Below are 17,001 nucleotides of genomic sequence, written 5' to 3'. Positions count from 1 at the left end.
TGTGTTCTTCGTCGGATCCTCGTCAGTCAGTCAGTCAGTCAGTCAGTCAGTCAGTCAGTCAGTCAGTCAGTCAGTCAGTCAGTTTCCTCAGTAGAACTGTGAAGTCCTGAGGTTGCTTGTTTCAGTCTTCAATCTTTGTCAGTTGCTACCGGTATTAGCTGTGTGCTAACTCCCTGCCGTGCCGCCTGTGTTGGACTGTTTTCTTCATCATTAAACATCATCATCTTCACCATAACCTGGGTCCCTGCGTTCATTCTCACCACACCCCCTGACAGTAGCCAAAATATGGTTAGAGAGCAGTCAAGAAACAGTGTTGCTCTCACCCAGGCCTGACTTAATTTCTCTCTAGGGTTCATAAAGTATTTTTTATATTTAACTGTTAGCTCTCTACATGAAGTAGGTTAAAAAGTTCTAAAAAAGTTCAAAAAATTGAAGGAACTTAGCAATTTTTGGAATCAATCTGGAAAAGATTGCAAAGCCATTTAAAGTCAGAGTTCATGATTCAACAAAATGTCATTAATAACAGTTTTGAGACAAAAACCGCTATTGAGCACCTGTCTCACTTACCAGAAAAACATCTTGAAAGACATTTGTTAAAATTTGCTGACTGAAGTGATAACAGCAGAACTACTTAGAAACTAACACAGCATAATAGAGAGAGAACATTTTATCATCTTTGCATCAACAGTAGTAAGATGTGTTGAAAACATGCATTTTACAAGACACATGCAAGAGTGCATCTAAAATGAATGCTACATGTATTACTTGTGACTCTAAGTGGAACAAATAAAAGTGGTGTTTGGTTATGAAAAGTAAAGATTAAAATAATGTTTGTAGGAGGTACTGTGAACAATGTTTATGGGCATTGCCATGTTGAAATTCCAACTCGTTGACCAGAATGCTGTTATATCACGTAAGACACCAAACCCAGGTCAGGTCCCAGTTCCCACTTCCAAGGTAACTGGAACGCAACATTAGACATCTTCTGACTAATGTAAAACTTACAAAAATAAATAGACAGTCTTCATCATTTCACATTGCATAAAAGTGAAAATGTAATTTGTTTGATGTTTCTTTGATTATCCCCACAGACAAAAGTGTTAAAAGAGAATTTTCTTTGTGAAACTCATCTAATGACTGAGTCCACAAACTGCAATGCTACTTTGTGTTGGCCTACGTTGTTTGTGGTTTGGAGGTAATAAAATGTCACAAAGGTCAAGGTGTGGCATTTTCACACCCTGGTTTTTACTTCTACTGCGGCTCACAGAACATCAGCAATATCTTGGAGCTCACGAAACACCCCACCACTTCCTGTCTGTCTCCATTCAGCTGCAGATGCAAGTGGAACATGTACCTATGTTGTTGCTTAAAAGTAAACTTTTGACATCCCTAGTGAGTTTTTTTTTTTTTTTTGTTTTTTCATGCAGACAACTAATAAAAGAACAAAAAGTGTTTTGTGAAACGGATGCCCACAATGGCAGTTGCTGGTCAATGTCGGATCGTGGAAAGCAGCCTTAGATCTCCAGCCTGCTGGAAGCAGTTAGAGGAAAAGTCTTCTGCCTTTTTTAGATGTCTTCACGTCCATGTCGTCCACTGCTGTTGGTAGACTTCTCCTTCGGTGGTAACTGAATATCCAACTTAATGGGGGGGAAAAAAATCTGTTAGTTGAGTCACCATGAGGCTTACAATCATTACTCTTTAATTACTTTCTAAGTGGAACATGGTTTGATTCGGGGCCCTGGCATCTGTAAGAAGAGCTCAGTGCTGCATGGAGGAAAAGTGTTTGGATGTTGTTTTATTTGCTTGCTTTGGAGCGGCTCTGGGCATCCAGCACCCTGCCCCTCTGTATCACACTGGAAGAAGAGGAGAAGAAAACCCCCACCTCCCAAAAACAGATACATTATAAAAATCACGCTTTGCCACAAGCTGCCTTCTGTTTTTCTAAGTCTGGTTAAAACACGTGTTGGCTCTGCACAACATTTAAGACATTTATAGGAAATAAATTGGGAGATGAATGCAAACCATATGGTATTCAGGGGCTTATTTGTAAAGTTCCTGCATCAAAGCTTTTTCCAGATCACACCGTATTAGCTATGTTTTTCCAGTCCAGTAAAATCAGGAAGCTAACCACAGACTTTCCCTGATGGGAAACACATGAGCGACCGTCAGCGGAGAAGCTGGGGGGGTGGGGGGGGGTAGTCTTTGCGGATGAATGGGAAGGGGGCTTTGTTGGAGCATCAGTGAAAAAAATTACTCCATACATTTTTGAATGTCATGTAACCATGGATTGACATGGATCAACAGTTTAACGACTCTACTTAACATGTGAATAACAACAGGAGACCCACGTCAATTGTCAGTTATTGGATGAAAAAACAATGACATCACAATTCATTACTGACACGTGATTGGTTGGTAGATATCTCCCTATTGGACACACTAGACTAGCGGTTCTCAACGTGGGCGGTACCGCCCCCCAGGGGGCGTTCTGAGGACGGCAGGGGGCGTTGGCAGACATTTTTACAAAAGGGGGGCGCTGGGATGCCTTTGGGGGGCGTTTGGTCGAAGGTAAACTTTACGCCTTAAATCCACAACAATACCAGTTTAGACTTTGAGCAACTTGGTAAAACTGTATTGTGTAACATTAAATCATGCTTGGCTGCAGCTGTATCGATGGCAGCTCTTCTTCTATTCAGTGTTTGTAGCTTCATGGCGCAGCTCCGCTCCGCATCAGTTCAGCGTTACACCGGTTGATGACGCTGCTGTGATTCACTTTGTCTGGTATTTATGTAGGCTGCATATGTTTTGGTAGTTCTGTGATCATGTCAAAGCAGCAATTTATATTAAAAAGTGTGTTTTTGTCCGTTTGAAAACTGCCCGCTTCCATGGAAGGACAACAGAAAATCACTCTTATAAACATGTAATTACTAAAATCACGATGCCCTGACATTGTATCCCTCTGAAAAATGAACCCATTTAAATAAAGAAATCCATCCATGGGTGATTCCATGATAGAGAGCGTTCATTTTATAGCGTTAACACCGGTGCTGTAAGTGGTCTGACATGAAACGGGTTTGATTGAACAACGGTACCACAGCACTTACATTTCAATAATCAGAACACCGGAATTGTTTCCGTTGTTTTAAAAGGTTTATGTCAGTCTGCCTTTTCCCCATCGATATGTTTCCCGACCGCCCTGCACCTTAGGGAGTTAAAAAACAAACAAAAAACCGCCGCGCACATTGCGCAAAACTCTGAAATAGGAGAAGCGGGACATAAAACGGAGCGACGAACTAGATGTGAATTATGGCATAAAAACAGAGAATCCGACGCTCAACAGTGAAAAATCAACACATGATGTGAAACACATGACGATTAGGCGGCGCAGCAGGTGATGAGTGAAGATTACTGATGGTCAATAAACGATAAAATAAATGTAGCAACAGTAAAGAAACTAAAGTGGACATAGCAATAAACCAAGAGAGGATAAAACTAATCAAATGAAACTAAATGGAAAAAATGAATGAAGAACAAAATGCAAGAATAAACTAAGAAACTAAAGTAAATACAGAGGAATAAACTGGTATGGCAAGACCTTTCGAGCAATAATGAATACAGAGACTGTATGGCAAGAATAAACAGACACTATGTCCAGATAAAAGGTAAAATAATATTGTTGAAATGTCATGGGCAGAAGCGCAACTACACATTATTCAGGTGGATGCGAAAACATAAATCGGCGCCCCCCATGAAGGAGCGTAAAAACATACACTGGCATCCCCCCAACCCCCTCCTCCAGACGCCGATACGTTTAGGAAATGTAGCGAGTGCTACATTTACCTCGTTATGTGCGCGAGGTGAAGGAGCGTAAGGCGCGCTGAAGTGTACTGGAAAACATAATCGGTGCGCCAATTCAAAACATCTACAATAATGATAGTAACATTAATAATAAAACAATTGTCAGTGCAAATACAAATTCTTTGGTGGGGGGCGCTGGCCCGAAAAAGGTTGAGAAACACTGCACTAGACCTTTATAATTACAGGCCTGGTTAAGCCCCTCACTAATAAATTATAAAAAATAACCCAGAAATAAAAATAAACCAAGCACAAGGCATAAGTTTATATTTTTAATTTTTGTTGAAAAAGAAATATGTACATACATGCATATAACACATCTACAAATAAAGAAACCACACATAAAATAACACATCTATAAATAAATAAAATATTCAGTTAAATTTAAATAAATAAATAGATTACAGAACAAAATGCTTGTCTACTTCTGGGCCATGTGGCGGCGGCGTTCTTTCTGAGCATGATCCAACATACAAACGCTTCTGACGCAACATGCTGTATTTACGGTTAGCTTCAAGTCTCTCTTGTAGTTTGGAGCAGAGGTTGTCGAGCTCCTGGCTGCGGAAACTCGGTGGTCTCACAATCCAGCCCGATACACCCTTGAAGACGCCATCCTCTTCATCAGACATGAGGTCAATGGTGACACCTTCCCAAAAGGAAATCTCCTCTGCTGCCAGGACGCTCTCCCTCGCCTCCAGCAGCTGTTGACACAGAACAGACATTAAGTCATAAAGAATCTTTATGAAAACATATTGTTGAAACTATACTGACATTTTAAGTGTCTTGGTTTAGAAACACCAAATATGGGGAGGTGTAATCCATTTGTCATTGAAAACTATGGCTATGTGGTAAAGTATGAACTCCTGAATATCATGTGAATAAACATATTTAACAAAACATTGATAAAAGTACTTAAGTGATTTGTCATTAACCATTGAGGCTACATTAAAATTATTGCACACCATCTTGTCCCAAAATGTTACAGCTTCTTAAGAAAATGTAATGTTATTTTTCTTTTCACTGCTGATTGCATTCATACACATATATATACAAACATGCATGAAAACTAAAGCATTTGATTCAATTGTGACATCTCTAGTAATAAATCTCACCTGCTCCTTTCTTTAGCTACATCTGGATGACTGGCAGTAGGTCCTGGAAGCAGCTGGAAAACATTTTTGTGCATTGTCAATTCATAGCATAATTACATTCTGTACATAAACAATGTTTAGAATGTTAATAAAATATTAACATTCTAAAATAGTAGATACTCACACACAGTTGCATCTCTGTCCTCATCACGGACATCAGAACGTTCCTGCAGAGTCTGATTGACACAAATGTGACTCATTCTGTGGAGTCTGTGGAAATAAATGTAAAATTAAAAAAACATTGTAGCAAATATATCGCTTTCTCAAAAATACATAAGTAAATAAGTTAAAATTATTCTCAACCAACCATTATACAGTCGGGTATCAACGCAGTGATTATACATACCGGTGTTCTGTCAATCCGCGTTTCCCCATCAGATACGGTTCCCCATGCGTCTTCTTGCCGCTCCGCCCCGCCCACGCGGCAAAATGCGTAGGGAACTACGGACACCGTGAAAGCTCAAACAACATGTTTTGGCAAAGTTGTCACTTTCTTCACGTTTTTGCGGGAAACCAATAGTAATAATACTAATAACAATAATAATAAAATAATGATAAATACATATATGTCACATATAATTATTATAAATGTATATATGTTTAATTATATATATATATATATATATATATATATTATATATATATATATATATATAACAGGGCAATGCATTTTAATGCTCAATATTACCCATCAGATACCGTTCCCTCACTTTAAAACAAGGGGAACGGTATCTGATGGGTAATATCGAGCATTAAAATACATTGCCCTGTTTTTATTTCATAAATATATATAACTAAACATATATATACATTTATAATAATTATAATATCTATGTGACATATTTGTATTTATCATCACTTATTTATTACTATTACTATTATTATTATTGTTGCTATTGTTATTATTGTTGTTGTTATTATTAGTTTCCCGCTAAAACGTGAAGAAAGTGACAACTTTGCCAAAACATGTTGTTTGATCTTTCACGGTGTCCGTAGTTCCCTATGCACGTGCTTTCTCAGTGCTCAGCACAAGAAAGCTGTATTTTGCCGCGTGGGCGGGGCGGAGCGGCAAGAAGACACAGGGGGAACCGTATCTGATGGGGAAACGCGGATTGACGTAACACCGGCTTCATGACTTCGTCCTCAGATCCGTCCGCCATTTTGTAGATCTTTACTGCGTTCCACACTCTGCCTTGCTGTACTGCGTTACAACAAAATAAATAAAATAACGGGAAGATCAGTTTTCCTTACAAATATGCGAATGTTCACTATTCACTAAATGTGAAATCATAACTTACTGAATTTCTCTTCGTCATGGTGGACTTGTAACGCTTCAGGTTGTGTTTAAGGGAGGAGAGGAGGCGGTAGACTCGACTATAACCCTAACCCTAAACTCACAACTTCACTGGTACTGAGAATTCCACAGTGTTGTCCTTTAATAAAACGCTCTTCACCAACCTTACCAGCCCGGCTGAACGGCTGCTATACATTCACACATGAAATAAGCAGAGTTCAAAGCAACCCGTAACGTCACCAACCTAAGAGAGTTATATGTCCGTCTCAGTCCAGGTATTGTAACAATTTGTAACGACTGTTACAGTATCCAACTCTCAGACGTTCTCTAAAAAGAAAAACAGCGACGCATACATGACGTCATCTGAGATACTAGAATGTCTGTCTGTTACTACCCGATAGTAAGTCCCGCCCACTCCTCACAACTCTTTGGACTCACTACGGCCCAGTTCTCTGTCTAACAGGTCCGGAAAATCCCCAGAAACTCGGGTCTTACCATAGCAATAGTTTATGGTGAATTATCTGTTTAAACTGGGGTCGGAAAGGACTCGTCTAGCTCTGACTACCTTCGATCCAGAAGTTATGACCTTTTACAGTTGGGGGGCAATCCGCTGAGTAGCCCTCACAGCGACATAACCCCTACAACCACTCCTGTTAACGGTAGCTCCTTTCCTAAAATAACGGCACTTGTTAACGGCTAGATTAAATTTAGTGACTTAGAGTTAAGTCCCAAGGTCATTATTTTAGTTTTGGCTAAAAGCAACCTATAAAACATTTCTACTTTTTCCTCCCAGAATCAAACTTCATAGCTATTTCACAACCATCAAAGAACTTTAAGGTGACTCATTAATTGAATGTCCACAACATCTTTTAGATTTTCTTAAATGCTAATTATTTTATTAGTAAGGCAATTTTGCAAGGGTCAGTACAGCTTAATTCAGTAGCAGAAATAATCAAATAAGTAAAATCAATAATCTAGCCTATCTTTCCCTAATGCTGACACTGAGAACTAAAAAAGGGAAACTTTGAGAGAGACGGACAGAGTTTGGCATTTTGAACCCCAGAACTGGCCTGATGAAGAAGAAGGTGTTGCAGCAGCAGGAGGTTCCCAGTACAGGAAGAGTACTGACTTAGAGCGGCAGGTCTCGGGCCTCAGGGTGACTTCCTCATGCGCGTAGCGGTCCTCAGCTTCTTGTCTTGCAGCTCTGTAGCTCCCTTCTCCTCGTCTCACGATCTTTCTGGTCCCACGGAAGGAACACACCAGTTCTTCCTCTTTGCCTTTGTTCTTTGCCTTTGTCTTTATCTTCATCTTTGCCTTGGTCTTTGTCTTTGGGGGTCTAAACCCAGCTGTTGAGAGAAGTGCGATTTGAAGCCACATGTTGCGGGGCTAACGGGTTGGTCCCCATGTGCAGAACAGTCTTCGGTTCTGTGGCCCCGGCTCTTCTTCAGCTGCAGAGTTCTTTGTCCATCTCCGTCTTGGCTCGAAGCTGCCTGAAGGATCCAACCAACGATTCCTCTGTTGCACCCACCTTATAAAGGGTTTATCCACCTTTTGGTGCGTTTGCATTGGCTAGCTTTGTTGCTGTGCCTGTCTCATTGGCTGACTGCTTGGACAGATGATCTCATCTCCATCACCCTGGAGACCTTATGACCGGATCTCTGTTCTAATGTCCCCAAGTTGCTCAATAGTTCCTCCTACCTCTGTTTCCTGCCCAACCTTTTCTTAGGCAAGTTGAAGTTTAGCAATAAGGCTTTATCTTCTCCACTCTCCTATCAGTTCCCCTTTTTGCCCTGTCCTTCCACCTACCATCTACCTCCAACACAACATCAGTGACCTTTAATTACAGTTACAACATTTTACACCTTTTCAAGTTCAATGTCAAAATCACATTTATAACCTTTTAGTTTATCTGATTCAACATTCATTTATAATGTTATAATAACCATAACTTATTAGTTACTCTTATTATAATCATAAGGTGAGTTATTACAGACATTTCTGAAAAGAACCCAATAATAATCCATTATTGTAATTATCTGATACCAAATTACAGTTACTTGTTTCACCTTTAAGTACTTCCACAAGTGTGAGAGTAAGTGTAAATATTCTTATAATCAAACCAACATCAACCACTGGTTAAACCAATATTAATTATTGGCATAATTATAAGTCATTATTTTAAGTATTTTACTCTGGGTTTTATCCAATCTCTCAAAATGTTTAGATTTTATTCTTTAAAAACCTTTAATGCTTTAAAATAAGGAATGGTCTGAACTATTTTTAGCCTGATGCAAGACAGTAACTTCCCCTTTTCTTCAGAAAACCAGCTCTTCCTGTTTCATGACTTTCTTTCTGCCTGACTATGATTTTTTATGATTAAATATAAAAAAGTAGAATTAAAGCAAAGTTTGCAGGACACAATAACAACACACACAACCAGATTCATTTTATTACAGTCTGACTCTATTGTTGGGTCTTGATGTCACCTATGTCATTAATTTTAAGGTAATTTTATTTATTATTACTATTAAACTAAAATCTCCAGCATGGGGAAGTGGGATGAGCTCGACTTTTCTCGACACCCCCTCCGCGAGGTCAGACCTTTCACATGCTGGGAACCCAACATCCTCTTGCAGGTCTGCGTCCTCATCCCCTGGAAAGAGAAGATGGCAGTCTGGGATGTGAAGATCCTCCATCGTCACCAAGGCCACAGCAGTCTGGGATGTGAAGATGCAGATCCTCCATCGTCACCAAGGCCTCAGCAGTCTGGGATGTGAAGATGCAGATCCTCAGTCGTCACCAAGGCCTCAGCAGCCTGGGATGTGAAGATGCAGATCCTCAGTCGTCACCAAGGCCTCAGCAGCCTGGGATGTGAAGATGCAGATCCTCAGTCGTCACCAAGGCCTCAGCAGCCTGGGATGTGAAGATGCAGATCCTCAGTCGTCACCAAGGCCTCAGCAGCCTGGGATGTGAAGATGCAGATCCTCAGTCGTCACCAAGGCCTCAGCAGCCTGGGATGTGAAGATGCAGATCCTCAGTCATCACCAAGGCCTCAGCAGCCTGGGATGTGAAGATGCAGATTCTCAGTTGTCACCAAGGGCTCAGCAGTCTTCAAACTCCACTGCTCTTTGACACCCCCTCCTTGGAGTTTTGATGTCTCTCAGGAAGTGACGAATGTTGAAGAGAACCCAGGTCGCTCTGATCCTTTAACAGTGACAAAAAATCCTCAGCTGAATGAAGCGTTGGTTCTTCAGGATGTGGAAGATTCCTTAGGGACAGGTTGATGGGCAAAAACCCTCAATAAAAAAAACTCTGGGTGTTCAGTAGAGCAAAACAAAAAGCATAAGCAGCATGACGCTTTATCCATAATCATAATCCTTTTCCATCGCTGGGGTCGTTAAAGGGTTACTGGAGTTGTCGGAGGCAACAGGACTCTGTCAGGCAGGACTCTGTGAAGTCCACAGGTTGCTTCCAGGTGTTGGGTGTGATTTCAACACTTTGTTGCAGGATTGATCTTGGTGGTTGTCTATGACGTCACTCCTTCCTCATGACTTCAGTCCCTTTTCCTGTTTAATCCATCCTTTTGTGACAGGAGTTCTTCTTTAGCATAATCCAATTTCTTCAGGGCCCTCCTAGTCCTAAGCCTTGAAGTTGTTCTTTGAATGGCAATCATCCTGTAATAGTAGCCAGTCTAACACAGGATGGCATGATGCTTGATTCTTGCAATGTTCTGGTTCGCTTTAGCTAAGAACTGGCTTGAACACTGACCTCGTGGACCCCTTTCTTCATAAGTAATACTTTTTTACATTGCAGTACTTGCTTCACAAAATTCATTCCATTGAATTTTAACTTGATCACCGTGACTACAGGCCGATCTTGATCTTTAATCCAAACTTTCTGTCCTGTTTTCAATGACACTGTAAACTGCAACTTCCCCTTTCCCTCTCTGGGCAAAAAGGAGAAGTGCCTTCGCCTTCCTGCTTTCTGTGACGTGAACGGAGTTCCTCCGCAGGGGAAGACCTGCTCTTTTTCAGCTGTCACTGTTACACCATGTCCATCAGCACCAAGAGGTACTCCTCACCTCTCTTTTCTGTTATCCATGGGGCCTGCTACATCCATGCAGATTGAACCCCCGGGTAATGTGCTCTTGATGAACAACCCTTCCAACCGCTGCCCTCGGCGGCCTGCGTTGTATTGTCCACATACCTCACAGCCCCGTAGCACGCGTTGGACTTGTTTCACTGGGATCCAAAGCTCATGCTCATCCAGCTCCTTACGGGTGGGTCGTACGCCTGCATGTCCAAGGGCTTCATGCACGCTCCGCACGACCTCATCCACGTACTCTTCTGGGACCTCCCGTCCTCTGGGAGTAGTGTCCCACTTCTCGGCTCAGACAAAGACAATTTTTCTCTGTTGGACATAACAGTCCACTTCATCATTTCCACGCCAATGAGCTCCCTCATGCGTGTGCTCTCAGATGCTCGACCTTGAGCTCCAGATGCATTTCACCACTTCCTTGTGAAATTACTTACATCTTCTGGACGTACGACCTTGCGTCGTACTCCTCGGTCTCTTTGTCTCCGAGTCGCCTATCCCCCAAAGCCTCTCAGGGTACCTTAGAGCAGGGATGGGTCTAGGCTAGGTTGGCTACTGGCTTCCCTTCTTGATGCAGCTGTTCATCTTAAGCGGAAGCTTTTCCCTCGCCTGCACGCTGTACAGTTACTGCAAGGGTCGCGGCTGACAAGCCTCATCAGTCGCTCCCAACTCTATTTCCTAAGAGTTGGTCTCCCAAGTGAGCTATTCAGACCCTCTCGTCTGTTTTTACTGACTTGGTCAAAGTAAGGCCCTCCTACTCATTAGGGTCGAGCCCACCCAGGGACGCCATGTCTGTTACTACCCGATAGTAAGTCCCGCCCACTCCTCACAACTCTTTGGACTCACTACGGCCCAGTTCTCTGTCTAACAGGTCCGGAAAATCCCCAGAAACTCGGGTCTTACCCTAGCAATAGTTTATGGTGAATTATCTGTTTAAACTGGGGTCGGAAAGGACTCGTCTAGCTCTGACTACCTTCGATCCAGAAGTTATGACCTTTTACAGTTGGGGGGCAATCCGCTGAGTAGCCCTCACAGCGACATAACCCCTACAACCACTCCTGTTAACGGTAGCTCCTTTCCTAAAATAACGGCACTTGTTAACGGCTAGATTAAATTTAGTGACTTAGAGTTAAGTCCCAAGGTCATTATTTTAGTTTTGGCTAAAAGCAACCTATAAAACATTTCTACTTTTTCCTCCCAGAATCAAACTTCATAGCTATTTCACAACCATCAAAGAACTTTAAGGTGACTCATTAATTGAATGTCCACAACATCTTTTAGATTTTCTTAAATGCTAATTATTTTATTAGTAAGGCAATTTTGCAAGGGTCAGTACAGCTTAATTCAGTAGCAGAAATAATCAAATAAGTAAAATCAATAATCTAGCCTATCTTTCCCTAATGCTGACACTGAGAACTAAAAAAGGGAAACTTTGAGAGAGACGGACAGAGTTTGGCATTTTGAACCCCAGAACTGGCCTGATGAAGAAGAAGGTGTTGCAGCAGCAGGAGGTTCCCAGTACAGGAAGAGTACTGACTTAGAGCGGCAGGTCTCGGGCCTCAGGGTGACTTCCTCATGCGCGTAGCGGTCCTCAGCTTCTTGTCTTGCAGCTCTGTAGCTCCCTTCTCCTCGTCTCACGATCTTTCTGGTCCCACAGAAGGAACACACCAGTTCTTCCTCTTTGCCTTTGTTCTTTGCCTTTGTCTTTATCTTCATCTTTGCCTTGGTCTTTGTCTTTGGGGGTCTAAACCCAGCTGTTGAGAGAAGTGCGATTTGAAGCCACATGTTGCGGGGCTAACGGGTTGGTCCCCATGTGCAGAACAGTCTTCGGTTCTGTGGCCCCGGCTCTTCTTCAGCTGCAGAGTTCTTTGTCCATCTCCGTCTTGGCTCGAAGCTGCCTGAAGGATCCAACCAACGATTCCTCTGTTGCACCCACCTTATAAAGGGTTTATCCACCTTTTGGTGCGTTTGCATTGGCTAGCTTTGTTGCTGTGCCTGTCTCATTGGCTGACTGCTTGGACAGATGATCTCATCTCCATCACCCTGGAGACCTTATGACCGGATCTCTGTTCTAATGTCCCCAAGTTGCTCAATAGTTCCTCCTACCTCTGTTTCCTGCCCAACCTTTTCTTAGGCAAGTTGAAGTTTAGCAATAAGGCTTTATCTTCTCCACTCTCCTATCAGTTCCCCTTTTTGCCCTGTCCTTCCACCTACCATCTACCTCCAACACAACATCAGTGACCTTTAATTACAGTTACAACATTTTACACCTTTTCAAGTTCAATGTCAAAATCACATTTATAACCTTTTAGTTTATCTGATTCAACATTCATTTATAATGTTATAATAACCATAACTTATTAGTTACTCTTATTATAATCATAAGGTGAGTTATTACAGACATTTCTGAAAAGAACCCAATAATAATCCATTATTGTAATTATCTGATACCAAATTACAGTTACTTGTTTCACCTTTAAGTACTTCCACAAGTGTGAGAGTAAGTGTAAATATTCTTATAATCAAACCAACATCAACCACTGGTTAAACCAATATTAATTATTGGCATAATTATAAGTCATTATTTTAAGTATTTTACTCTGGGTTTTATCCAATCTCTCAAAATGTTTAGATTTTATTCTTTAAAAACCTTTAATGCTTTAAAATAAGGAATGGTCTGAACTATTTTTAGCCTGATGCAAGACAGTAACTTCCCCTTTTCTTCAGAAAACCAGCTCTTCCTGTTTCATGACTTTCTTTCTGCCTGACTATGATTTTTTATGATTAAATATAAAAAAGTAGAATTAAAGCAAAGTTTGCAGGACACAATAACAACACACACAACCAGATTCATTTTATTACAGTCTGACTCTATTGTTGGGTCTTGATGTCACCTATGTCATTAATTTTAAGGTAATTTTATTTATTATTACTATTAAACTAAAATCTCCAGCATGGGGAAGTGGGATGAGCTCGACTTTTCTCGACAGTCTTAAAGAGATACTACACAATTACGACTGTTACATATTCCCCCCAGGTCAGAATAGGCTGCCCTCAGCCGAACACAGCAAAGGCACAGTCAATACTTAACAAACCTCCATACATGGATAAGTTGTTAAAAGTAAACCGGGAATATACAGCATAATATTGAAAAGCCGACATACATGACAGTTTAACAACGGCAATATCTACTTTGACGAGTACTGTAAAAACAAAAAAATAAGGCAGGCAGGACGATTACAAAAGTGGAATTCCTTTTTTTTTTGTCTTTTGAAAATGCTAGAACCCTTAGCATAACATGTGTTAAACGTTTGAACATGACCCGAACAAAACGTAAGTGACAGTCACAGAACACTACTGAAACTAGCAAAACAAAGTTCAAACAAGGTCACTTCAGGTTAAACCTGGAGGTATGAAAAGGGTTGGTCCATCTATTGACTGACCAGTCAGTGGTGACCCTCGGAACACGTCTCGGTCTAAAATTATAAGAGACACCAGCAGCACACCCATTGTCCGCAGGGGGCAAACTGTTATGAGCCGTCTCCAAAGCAGTGTCAGTGTCTTGCACAGGGTCGTGGTCCAAAAAGGCTGGAACAGGATCCGCATATTCCCAATCAGTTTTGACTGGGACGTCATCAGAGACGTCATCAGAGACGATATCAGCGTCGACATCATAGTCAGGTTCTGGGTCCAAAAGAACCGGGGAAAAACTGTTGTCTGGTGAAATGGAAACCAAATCTGCAGAAGTGGTTTGCTTTGAGTGTTTGTTAGATGAAGCTGTAGCCCAGGTGTAGAATGGTTGAAGGTTTGCAACATGAAAAACTCCAGCTTTCTCTCCAGTGTCCACCTTGGTTAGACAATAGTTCACGTCAGACATCTTTTTGTAGACACGGTAGGGACCCATGTAGAGAGGCGCCAGTTTTGCTGAAAAGTTAGATGATGCATCCGACTTTGGGTGTGATTTTGCTCTGACCAGATCTCCGACTTTAAAAGAGATTGGGCGTCGTCTTAGATCATAGTAATGCTTTCGCCTTCTATGACTTTCTGTGAGAACTGTACGGGCATGGTCATGAGCATCTTGAATCGAGGCTCTCAGGTGATCTGGGTAAGAAGTCTCAGGGTCGTCCATTCCTTCCCACGACGGCTGAGTGATGAGGTCCAAGGGAGTGTCTAACTCTCGTCCATAGAGCATCATTGTGGGACTCAGGTTTGTACTTTCATGAGGTGCCGTACGCAGCGCGAAACAAATCTGGGGAAGATATTTGTCCCAAGAAGTGTGTTTGTCCTCAATATATGCTCGAATGGCTGTTTTCAACGTGCGATTTACACGTTCAGTTGCATTAGTTTGAGGATGGTAGGCAGTTGTCATTCTGTGCTCAGTTCCAAGTGTTGACACATGTTCAAACAGGTCGCTGATGAAAGGTGTTCCTCTGTCTGAAATAAGGTATTTTGGGGAACCATGTCGGGCAAATATGTCGTTGATGAACTTATTAGCAGCAACTCGAGCAGCTGCTTCCCTGACAGCACTCACTTCAATCCATTTGGAGAAATAGTCCACAAAAACAAGGATATATGCATTTCCCATTTGTGAGCGGGGGAGTGGGCCGATGTAGTCCACACCCGTGTACTCCCATGGTCTCTGTGGTTGGATTGGGACCATGAGGCCTGCTGGTTTTCTTTGAGTCGGTTTAGTGACTTGGCACGAACGACATGACACCACATATTTCTTTACATCAGAGTTGGCCAGAAGAACCTGAGACGCAAGCGTGGCAGAGTTTTTGCAACACCCAGATGTCCAGCTGTAGGATGGTCATGATAATACTTGAGCAGATAACTACGGAGTGCAGTTGGAGCAAAAAGTTTAATCTGCTTGAGTGGGTGAAGACCGCACTTTGTTTTTGGATCAATGAAATATAAGAGTCCATCTTGTATAATGAACTTTTGCAGATCTTGGTTATCCTCCTCACTCTGTTGGTCATTTTCAAGTTGGCAGAGTAAGTTGGCTGTGACTGGGTCCTCCAGTTGCAACTGACGAACATGAGGACGGTCCGACACAATTACAGAGGGCAGAGCACGAAGATCCATGCTTCCAATCACGGCATAGAGAGGAAGAAGATCTATGGGTGTGTCCAACTCTCACCGGAAACGAGCCTGACTTACTGCCGGCAATGCGAACCAGACTCTGACACCGGTCATACAGGGACCTGACAGCCCGTATCAAAGGGCCCGGTACCCCATACTCCCGGAGTACCCCCCACAGGGCCCCCCGAGGGACACGGTCGAACGCCTTCTCCAAGTCCACAAAACACATGTAGACTGGTTGGGCGAACTCCCATGCACCCTCCAGGACCCCGCTGAGGGTGTAGAGCTGGTCCAGTGTTCTAAAATATTTTTCTGGAGATCCAATGAATCATATAAACATTGTTGAAGCATGTCCACCTCTTCTTTTAGACTTTGTACTTTGAGTTCTAGGTCAGGGGTTTTGCGCCTGACGGTATTTTGGTTTGGGAGCAACCTAAAGTCCAAATCATCACACAGGTCAGCCAAGTCAGGACGAGTAGCCATCATGCACACTTAAGTGAACCCGAGTCCGTGCAATGCAAGTTGTGCTAGGATGAATTCAGTTCTGTCTTTTCCGTTTATTTATTTATTTATTTTTCCAAGTACTCACAGCTTCAGTTCGTATTTTCTCTGATGGACTTAAAGGCTCGCAGCACTGATCCGGTATAGAGTTGACTCCAGTAAGAAATTTCCGAAGGGAGTGTTCAGAGAAAGAAAAAAAAAAAAGGTCTGCCGCGCGCTTAGCCGATGAGGGGTTTTCCGCTTCGCTTCGCCGTGCCCACAAGGTAGGGCGGCGGACGTCCACTATACTGTAAAGTACTTCTTCCACGTTTCAAATATTAGCTGGTAGAAGATACTGCATTCTGAGGTCCAAGAGAAATTGTTCGGGCGCCATTTGTAACGCTTCAGGTTGTGTTTAAGGGAGGAGAGGAGGTGGTAGACTCGACTGGACGGTTAGAAACTCACAACTTCACTGGTACTGAGAATTCCACAGTGTTGTCCTTTAATAAAACGCTCTTCACCAACCTTACAAGCCCGGTTGAACGGCTGCTATACATTCACACATGAAATAAGCAGAGTTCAAAGCAACCCGTAACGTCACCAACCTAAGAGAGTTATATGTCCGTCTCAGTCCAGGTATTGTAACAATTTGTAACGACTGTTACAGTATCCAACTCTCAGACGTTCTCTAAAAAGAAAAACAGCGACACATACATGACGTCATCTTAGATACTAGAATGTCTTAAAGAGATACTACACAATTACGACTGTTACAGACTCCGTAAGAGCTCTTCGGCACCGTGGTCTGAGGTCTGGCTGTTTCTGCTTGGCCATTTTTCAGGTCTGAAAAAAATCAAAGAAGATGCGAGTATTTTTAAGAGTTCAGAACATCACATGTAATAGAGATTACAATACAAAATCTCACCCTACACTTGTTTCAGCATTATGAAAACGACAGACCGCTTTCTGTAAAACAAACAAAGCAACTGGCCTCGCTCCACGTGTTATTTAGAAAAGCTTTCTTACCGTTTTTAGCAATTAATT

At 42.1% G+C, this 17,001-nt stretch overlaps 2 long non-coding RNA genes across 2 annotated transcripts in view; both read right to left on the bottom strand.

Annotated features, from left to right (window-relative positions):
* Positions 1-1,435: 1,435 nt before the first annotated feature.
* Positions 1,436-17,001, bottom strand: part of LOC103465596 (uncharacterized) — a 37,548-nt gene continuing 21,982 nt past the window's right edge. The window contains exon 2 of the long non-coding RNA XR_533822.2: positions 1,436-1,637. This is a non-coding gene — a long non-coding RNA (uncharacterized LOC103465596). The remainder of the gene's footprint in view (positions 1,638-17,001) is intronic.
* Positions 4,114-13,390, bottom strand: LOC108166286 (uncharacterized). Its single transcript, XR_014087693.1, has 5 exons — positions 9,346-13,390; positions 6,131-9,311; positions 5,131-5,216; positions 4,968-5,020; positions 4,114-4,556 (listed from the first exon to the last, which is right to left on the bottom strand). It is a non-coding gene; the product is annotated as an uncharacterized LOC108166286 (long non-coding RNA).

The sequence above is a fragment of the Poecilia reticulata genome, chromosome 5 (genome assembly GCF_904066995.2).
Source record: "Poecilia reticulata chromosome 5, P_reticulata-male-v2, whole genome shotgun sequence".
NCBI classification, from domain to species: Eukaryota; Metazoa; Chordata; class Actinopteri; order Cyprinodontiformes; family Poeciliidae; genus Poecilia; species Poecilia reticulata.
Note: the sequence above shows the minus strand (reverse complement) of the source record. Positions and strands in the feature narration are given on the sequence as shown.